Source organism: Manduca sexta, chromosome 13, assembly GCF_014839805.1.
Source record: "Manduca sexta isolate Smith_Timp_Sample1 chromosome 13, JHU_Msex_v1.0, whole genome shotgun sequence".
NCBI classification, from domain to species: Eukaryota; Metazoa; Arthropoda; class Insecta; order Lepidoptera; family Sphingidae; genus Manduca; species Manduca sexta.
Window position 1 is genome coordinate 3,199,148 of NC_051127.1, and position 9,886 is coordinate 3,209,033.

Here is a 9,886-nt window from a genome sequence, read left to right on the forward strand (position 1 = left end):
AGAGATTATCTATACAATAGTAGCTATTTTTAGAAAAAAAATAAAAATATGCAAACTTTGTGAAATTCAAGTTTGAAACTTTCAAACACATTTTTTACAAAGAAAAAAAAAACATTTTTCAATTTCCAAAAATACAATAAAAAAGCTCATTAAATGAAGTATTTATTTCATTGCTTTATTTATTTTATTGTAACATTTAAAACTTGATAATTGATTCGAAGTGGCGTATACCAGCCGGCCAGTTAAAACTTCAAAGCTCTTTTTTGGATCGAGGACATATACAGGTATAACATAATCAAATATTACGAAAATCTGAGACATCGAGTTTTTTTTCGTGCCCGCTTCACGTGGAATGCCCCATATATACGACCGTTCTCTATTACAAGTGAAAAGGAATTACGAATGGTAATCTAGGTTTCAAAAGGTTATGCGTGGAATTTGCAGCGAATAGCGTAAATACCGAATGACCCTCCATATTTCATTGTGTATTGTATGTTAAATCATTTAGGTATTATTCTTTCTCTTAATACGGCTTATGGGTGTAAACACAGACCTAAGGACATGTCCACTTTTTGTATCACCGCTGGTTATTTAATTCGAACATTTGTTCTAATTTTCCATTGAAATCGAATTTCGAAAATTCGATTTTTTGGTATTTTCCAACTAACCTCAAACTTATCGGATGACAAAGTGGCAAAAACGTGGAACTTCCAAATGTTAAAACAATGATTTTAGACCCCTCCATTTATAATAAATTATTTTTGATCGCGGCTACACCCAAGTGAAGGAGTTTTACGGGATAAATGTGCCGCTATATATTTTCCTGGGAAAAAAAAGTAGCTTATATCCTTCCCAGGGTTTTAAACTGTCTCCATATCAAATTTCATAAAAATCCGTTCTGCAGATTTTGAGAAAATCTATAACATACAGACAGACAGAAAAGGGGACTTTGTTTTATGATATGTATAGATTGATAAATGAAATAAAATATAAAAAAACTCAAAATCGGAAGTCTTTAAAATTAAATGATTTATTTCAATAACTTCGATTTAAGAGTCCTATCGATATATATTAGAACTTATAATTTATATGATAAAATAAGAGTTGAAAAGTTACAGTCTAAACCTCTTCATCAATAAATCCCAAATCTATCCAACGACGCCTTGGAAATTGTATTTATAATCGCTTTTACCAACTTGGACTTGCTTACATCATAAAATAAACAGGTACTAAAAATTTAATCAAGACTACAGCTTGCCAAAAACACAAAACTAAATACACAATACATCTAGTTAGTTACAAAATAGAAAACTTAGTGTTTCACCCACCATTGATTTTATAGTTTGAACATCGTTCTGGCAGACTGTATTGGCTCGTCAAAATCTATGGGCCGAGGTGGGCGGCCATCCAAAATTGACTCCAAGCGAGCCAACGACACGGGAAACGTCGCGTTACGTTCCAAAGCAAACTGAATTTATTTGTTTTTAGTTACTTAAAATGTTCAAACAGAAATGAATGTGTTAAAAAAACAGCGATAGCCTAGTTGGTTGTGGAACGGACTGCCGAGACGGATGTCCAGTCGCAGGTTCAAATGCCAAGGGTAGACACCTCTGAATTTTCTAAAAAATAATTCTTTGTGAATTATCGCTTGCTTTAACGGTGAAGAAAAATATCGTGAGAAAACCTGCATACCTGAGAAATTCTCTATTAGGAATTTTCGAGGGTGTGTGAAGTCTACCAACCCGCACTAGGTCAGCGTGGTGTCCTAAGGCCTATTCCCTCTCAGTAGTAGAGGAGGCCCGTGCCCAACAGTGGGACACTATACAGGGCTGATATTATTATTATTTTTGAATGAGTTAAACTAAGATAGATTTAAATAATAGGCTTAAATGCTATTGAAATAAGAAGCTCTCCGCACTCAGAAAATTCTTATTTATTCACGTATCTATTGCTAAGTTTCCGTTTATAATTTTGTGTTGAAGGCAGTTGAGCTCATCGTAATTAATATATAATTTTTATAGCATTGATAGACTTCTTTACCAATGACGTGTTAAAACCCGCCCCGGCCAACCCGTGTCCCGGGATCAGCCTGTGTATATCCGGTTCCAACTGGCCGGCATAATTGTGTCGACTGTCGAGGGGTAATCGTCTCTCGTCAGTCGACATTCTATTGAACCCCACTCCACTTACAATCAGGTGTAATGGGGTAATTTTGCCGTGCATGCATAATTTTTTTTTATACAATTGTGTAATAAGATTGCTCTCTCTGTAATGGTAAAAACCATATTTTCATTAACAGTACTATTCTTTTACTATTAATCACAAAACACTGCACTAATAATACAAAATTACGATACAACGCGATTCTCACATCAAACCTACGAAACATAAACACTGCTGAATTTACATAATACTATCTATCAAGCTGCGTTGACCGCTGTTCCCGGTTTGGGAATCCAGCAATAAATTCTGGCTACGCACCCCTATATTACAACGTACGCCAATAGATGGATTGGTTTGTGTAGAAAGATTTTTCATTTTGATCGCCTCACAAAACGTTTGCCGATTTCGAAAAGATATCGTTGTTTTTTCTTATTCGTATTGCTTTTTTATGGCGTTTATTGAGCTGTGGCGGGTGTTGTGCCAGCCATCGATTTGGAGTTATTTTTTTATTGTTTTGAATGACGAGACGAGCGTGCAGTTCGCCTGATGGTAAGCGATACGACTGCTCATAAACAGTACAAACACCATTCAACACCTTGAATTACAATTTGTTTGGTATTCCGCTGCGCTCGCCATCTTAAGACATGAGATGTTAAGTCTTTTTATGTAGTTACACTGGCTACAATGGGATTTAAACCGGAACACAACAGTGACTACACACTGTTGCTTGGCGGCAGAAATGGACATTACGGTGGTACCTACCCAGGCAAACTCTCACATACGGCGGACCCCGCATATGAGGGATAGATCACTAGTAAGTAAATGGTGGCTCATGCTAGTTAATACTCATACTGGTGGAATTATTAGTGAGTTGTGTTTGATGAAATTAGTGGGGCTTCGGGCCTTAAACACTTTTAATTTCGTAGTGTTTGAGATAGACTATGATAATACCTACCTACCCTGTAGAAGTAGTTGTTAAGTGGCAAATAAAAATTAAAAATAAATCGGTCATGGAGGTTTATGCGTGCTGTAATTAAATAAAAATGTCTAGTGTGTGGTTTAATATAAGTTCCATAAGACTTTGATAATTATAAAATATCAAATACCCTCTTATTTTTTTTATTTTATTACCACAGAAGCAAGACAATATTTTGTAACTGACGTAAATTCATGCACAGCCTTTGGAGCTAACTAGTATTATCTCTTACAATTGTCGACTAAAAACTATTTATTATCTAAAAACTTTACTAAGAAATGATAATGTGTTTTATTCTTTTGTTATTTAAATTCAAAATTGCTTTTGTTATTCTAACCAGAGAGTCAAACATTTTTCGTTGTACGTTGCTAGAGTTTTGTATAAATACAGTTGAAATACATATTTAATTATAAAATATTCAACATGTTTAGATTTAGAATTTGTATTTCGTTGGTAACTCGTTGGCTCACTATTACAAGGTTCTATGTTGTATTTAATATACAAATATAATTATATATATCACATAATTCTATGTATTTATTAGTGAAATTTGACAATAATCCCGAATATAGAATAAAGGGGAAACCACGAATTATTGCCTTTTCTAATTTTATCAACATGAAATGTTTTAATCTCGTTTTTGTAACATAAATGAAAATTACATGGAACCTTGTAATAATAAAGCAGCGAAATTTCAGTCGTCATTTTAATAGATTTTCTGTTAATATTAATCAAACTAATATTTAATACTTAGGTTTTCTCAAAATTTCAACATAGAAGTGCAATTTCCATAAAATTTATTAAAATAAAGTATTAAATATAATTCTGATGTATCGAACATACAACGTGATGATAAAATATCGACAAAGATTGTTTAAACTTTAGATTAAAATATTAACTTTCTCCCTTTTTGTTGAGAGTCTCTATAATAATAATTATAATTTATAATTGAAATAAAACTATTTTTGTGATTTTAATGCGGTTTTTATTTTTTTACATTATATTACAATTTACTCCCGTTTTGAACTTTGTAGCCTTAATGTTACCCCCGTGACCTTGATAACTGCAAACTCTTCGAAACGGCGATATAAAACACCGCGATAAATGCGAAAAATAGTTTTATTTCAACGTGTAACATTCGCGCAAATATAAGAAGTCATTATAATCAATAATACCATCCCTGTGTTATGTGCTGTTTATTGATCATGGGCCTCCTACTTAAACGTTTTAGGCCTATCATCACACTGCCTTTCATCAATGCAAGCGCGAGAAGTATGCCAGACTCGTGCAAAGTGGCAATCCATAGTCTCTGCCTACCCCTATGGAATAGAGGTGTGATACTAAGTATGTACGTATTACAAAGCCTTACTACGGGTTGATAGTTCTCACATACCTTCTAAATACTCATGGAGAATTCACTACTAATTCTAACTTAAAACAACGTGACTTCTCCACACATTAAATTGTACGCAAGGACAAAATAACTTGGTCGGTTTGACTGCAATGGGGTCAAGGAGGCAATAATACCGCGACCCTTTGGCACACAACGTCAAGTGTTTGGCAACAACGGGCATGCGGTCGGATGCCAGGTCATCGCTCTTATTACCAGAAAGTAAGAATTAAGACCGAAATTAGAAGAAAGTTCGCGTGTTTATAACTTGCTAGCTTTTGCTCGCGGTTTCGTCCACGTGAAGGAGTTTTCCAGGATAAAAGTCCTGCTATATATTGTTCTTCGGGGTAGAAATTTGCCTAATCTTTCCAGGGTCTTAAACTATTTCCAAATTTCATAAAACCGTTCAGTAGATTTTGAAAAAATCGGTAACATACAGACAGCTTTTGGGGGACTTAGTGTGATAATATGTATAGACTAGTAGTCATCTAGTGGTGGAAATTGGTCCGTCAAATTTCATATATTTGTAACACATTTATACTTAAATTTTATTTTTCAGTAGTCATCTATATGAACTTTAATTTTGCCAAATTCACACTACTCCGTGCGCGCAAAGTGCTTAAAAAGGCATACAAAGTTTTTCCTTCACGTATTAATTTTAGAAACTGATGGAGTTTGGGTAGTAAAATTGGGTGAAAAAATTGTAATATGCAATAAAAAATAAAGTACAAATTTCATTTTCAAATTCTTAATCAATACAACTGTGTAATTTTGGGAAGATGTTTGTTATTGACTCGTAAACTGTTGATCGGATTTCGATAAAATTTTACACACAAATAGATTCAGTCCTAAATTAATATACAGGCATATATTTATCCCCAAAGACACTTGGTAGAACTTATAAATATTTTTATGTGAAGCAGCGAGAAGAAACTAGTTAAGTAATAAACCTTAAGCTGATTTGGGTAAAATGTACAACGTTTGCTGTTAATAAATAATTCCTGTAATTCAAAGGTATCGTATCAAGGGACTGTATGGCTTTCGATTGCGACCGTGTCTGCATAATCGTATGTCTAGTTAAATATGCTTTCTACGGAATATATTAACGTTGGTAATTTACGTTTATGCAGGAGTATAATTCGGCTTATATAAAAGTACATGAGCCTATTTCATTATTACAAGGTTCTATTGAAGTAAAACTATTTGACGACTTTTTCGCGGTTCTTTATATCGACGGGTGAAAGACTAATTAATTTAAGCAATTTTTATTCGGACACATAAATACATATTTAAAATCAGCACTTTTTCCTGTGTTTAACCCAGTTAAAATTGTTCGAATAAAATGCCGTTTAAATTCATTACCCTTTCAACCGTTGACATTATAATTTTATCCCGACGTTTCGAAGACTGCAGCCTTCATGTTTACGGGGAGAGGGGGAGGGGGGGGGGTTGCTAAGGTGTTGAGCGTCCAAAAAGTCAAAGTTACAATATCTAAATACATTTTATAATTATACAAAGTTCTATATCAACTTTAATTATGTTAGGAAAACGTGGTTTAAAATTTTCACGTTACTAAGAAATTATAGACAATAAATTCATGGTTCCCCATTTATTCATCGGAATTATAGTTTTTTTTTTACTGAAAAAGAACACATATAATCATATATAATTCAATCCTTGCAAAATTAAAACATAGAATTTGTAATAGTAAGCTAGAATTTGTAAAGTCTTGTTGGGGAAAAAGTCAGTCAGATATTTTTAGTGGGACTCTTCGCCTATATACAGGCGGCTGAAAGGTAAAACTTATAAATTCTAACGAATGCAAAAAGCATCTACTGATTTTCTTACAAATTTACCCCACTGCACCTGATGGAAAGTGGAATGAGGTCCACTAGAAGGTTGACTGACGAGAGATGATTACCCTTGACAGTCGATTGATTCTTAATTGAAGTAATGTAAGGAAAAAATAATTTTACTCCTAATGCAAAAGTTGATAAAGATATTTGAATGTATGTTTAAATACAACCGGTGAACGACCTGATAGACCATGTCTTAGATTAGAAAATAGGCTCCTTTTTATCTATATAAACGCAGTGGAACTTTTATTCAGCGCGCAGCCGCAAGCAACACATGAAGAAATAAAAATATATTACAAAACCAATACAATAATAAATAATGAAACCGCAAAATTGCTCCGATATGACTGAAACAGCGCACAAATGATGCGTAGAACCAGTTGAGCATAAATTGGGGACTCAGATGGGTCGTTAGAGGGCAGTGAATTGTTTGTTACTAACTATTTGGTAGGCATTTCGGTCCCGCGACGAATTTTAAATGAAATTTAGTGTTTTGGTTCGCCAGGCTATGTAAAAATCTGGGTTTGTGTTTTAATACTAACTTTATTTTATTTGATAGCGTAGTTGTATTACAGTATGACTGCAGAGCTGAAGTTTTGGGTTCGAATCTTCATTCAGGCAAAGTGAGGTTTAGTTTTGTGCTCAGTATTAGCCCGGAGCCAGGAATTTGTGTCTGACATGGCTATAGGCTCGCTCTCCATCACATTATGGGACGGAACACGTACGGCGAAAAGTGGGTGCATAAATTGCACCTCTGCCTACCTTTCCGGTGATAAGAAGAGTGTATAATACTGTCCCACTGTTGGGCACGGGCGTCCTCTACTATTGAGAGATTAGGCTTTAATCCACCACGCTGGCTTAATGCGGATTGGTAGACTTCACACACCCTCGAAATTCCTATAGAAAACGTTTCGGGTATGCAGGTTTCCTCACGATGTTTTCCTTCACCGTTAAAGTAAGCGAAAATTCATAAAAAAAAATGAACAGGAGTGTGTTTAGTGTTTATTTTAAAGATGATTATATCGTTTTCCCTTATGTTGAGATGTTCAACGGTTGTGCCAATGGAGTATTTTATATTACCTGACCACGCCTCAAAGGCAATTAAAGGTAGCAGGAAAATATTGAAATAGACATTGAATAGCAAAGTAACCAGTAAAATATCAGCTTTACTTCACCTTAAAAAATATTGATATTCGCAGCCAAAAACGCAACAAAAGAAAAAAAACTTACGTTTAAAAAAGCAAAATAAAACCGAAAGAAACTGTTTAGTAAGACCGAACGAATACCTCGGATTTCTGAGCAAATAAAATTCCGTTGTGAGTTGGAGACGATGCTCGAGATTAATAAAAATAAACAAAATTTTTAACAATCGAATATCGGCTGCAGAAGTTGATTTGCCACTGATTTACAAATAGTTTTATAAATATACTGGTAGGTCTTTTATATGTGAGAGTACCCAGGCGGAGTCTCACATATAAGATATTACCATCGCAATGTCTATTTCTAACGCCAAGCAGCAGTGTGTAGTCACTGTTGTGTTCCAGTTTGAAGGCCATTGTAGCCAGTGTAACTACTGGACATAAAACTTAACATCTTATGTCTCAGGATGGCGCGCGGCGATTATGGGCAGCCGTATAGCTTACCACCAGGCAAACGGCAAGCGTGTCGCATCATTCAAAGCAACAATAAATAATAATTATAGTATAATAAACCGCGATAAGATTCGTAAAATATTTTAATTTCAATGTCTAACATTCGCTTAAACAAAAGAAATCATTATAGATACCTAAAGTTTTTTTAAAACAACTGGTCTAATTATCAGTAACTAAAATTGATTTCTTTTTCTAGTATTTCTCAAACTTTAATCATGGTGTGGTTTCGTAGCATATTCCATCAATTTGCTGAGACATTGAATACCTTTTTAGAGTTAATGGAGAATCGTTCTTTCGTTTGTATAAGTTTTTCGAATTATATAAAACCTGTCTCCATTGCTTTTTCTTTCAATATCGCAGAATCTCCTTTCCCATTAATTCTTCATTTCCTGTATTAATAGAAACTCGTCTTTGTATTTAAAAATTCTTTGATATTCACCATTTCAGATTATAAAACGTAGAATTGAATCTGTTTTATTTAAAATTTTCATATTAATATTTATATTTTCAATAACCCAATACTTTCGATCGACAAAAATCATTTACAAATTGGTCCTCCCAGCCGGATCGTATCAATATTTTTTTAATTTCCCCAACACATCAAGTCGTGTTAGAGGGTACCCCCATACCGTATTAATTTGCGTGGCAGAGGCACATTATACGAAAGGTCTGTGCTTAACTGCCTCTATACATATTTATGGGCTGGAACACCTACCATCCGATAAATATTTATAAAGACATGGCTCTCCGTGATCGATTCGGTTTACGCAACTCATGCCCACTTTTGACGGTATTTCCTAAATATGTAATTAAGGGTCTATCTGGCGTGTTGATGTTTGTATTGTTTATGATTATTAAGGTTTTTATGAACTATGATGATGTATGTATTTACCGGTGGTAGGTCTCTCATATGTGAGATTCCGCCTGGGTAGGTATCAATACAGTGTCTATTTTTGCCGCCAAGCAACAGTGAGTAATCATTGTTGTGTTCCAGTTTAAAAGACACTATAGCCAGTGGAATTACTGGACATAATAAGACTTAACACCTCATGTCTCAGGATGGCGAGCGTAGTAGAATACCAAACAATATTTTGTAATTCAACGTGTTGGATGGTGTTTCTCCTGTTTATGGGCGGTCATATCACTTACCATTAGGTGAACGGCAAGTTCGTCTCGTCAATCAAAGCAAAAAAAAATGTACGGTGAGGTCTGCTTTAATTACAATGCAGTTTTAATGTGACGTTGAACAATGAGAGACAATGTAAGCCTCCCTTACTGGTGACCCTGGAACGTGTTTACTGGAATCAATGCGATCGTGTTACGACATAATGACTAAAGCAACATATATTTTAATTTATAGATGCCTTTGTTTTAAAGGATACTGACAAATGAAATCAGAGATGACCATCCATACTACTGCATGCGACAACTGGATTATTTTTACTCGTTTCTATTTAATTATTAATAAAAAACAGAGTAAAACACTCATAGATAACAACATTCTATGGTCCAGACTTTAAGCGGCAATTCGAGCAACAACATTCCACATTTCCATTCAATTTCCACAAAACACCGTGCTATAAAATACATTATCACAATCCAAGCGTGGGTTTTTAATATATCAGGCGATATTAAAATCTATTCGAAACCACTCTTGCTCGATTAGCTCTGAAAGTTACACTTGGTGCGCTACTTACGTGCTGGCTGCTCGCCAAGTCCAACCGTTTCAAATAGGACTCCCAAATAAACCAATAAATTTATTATAAAAATGTATTGATGTGTACTGCAAAGTAAATTGTATGGGATCGTTGAAGTTAAGGATTTCGAATGGCTGACTTATCGGCCTAGT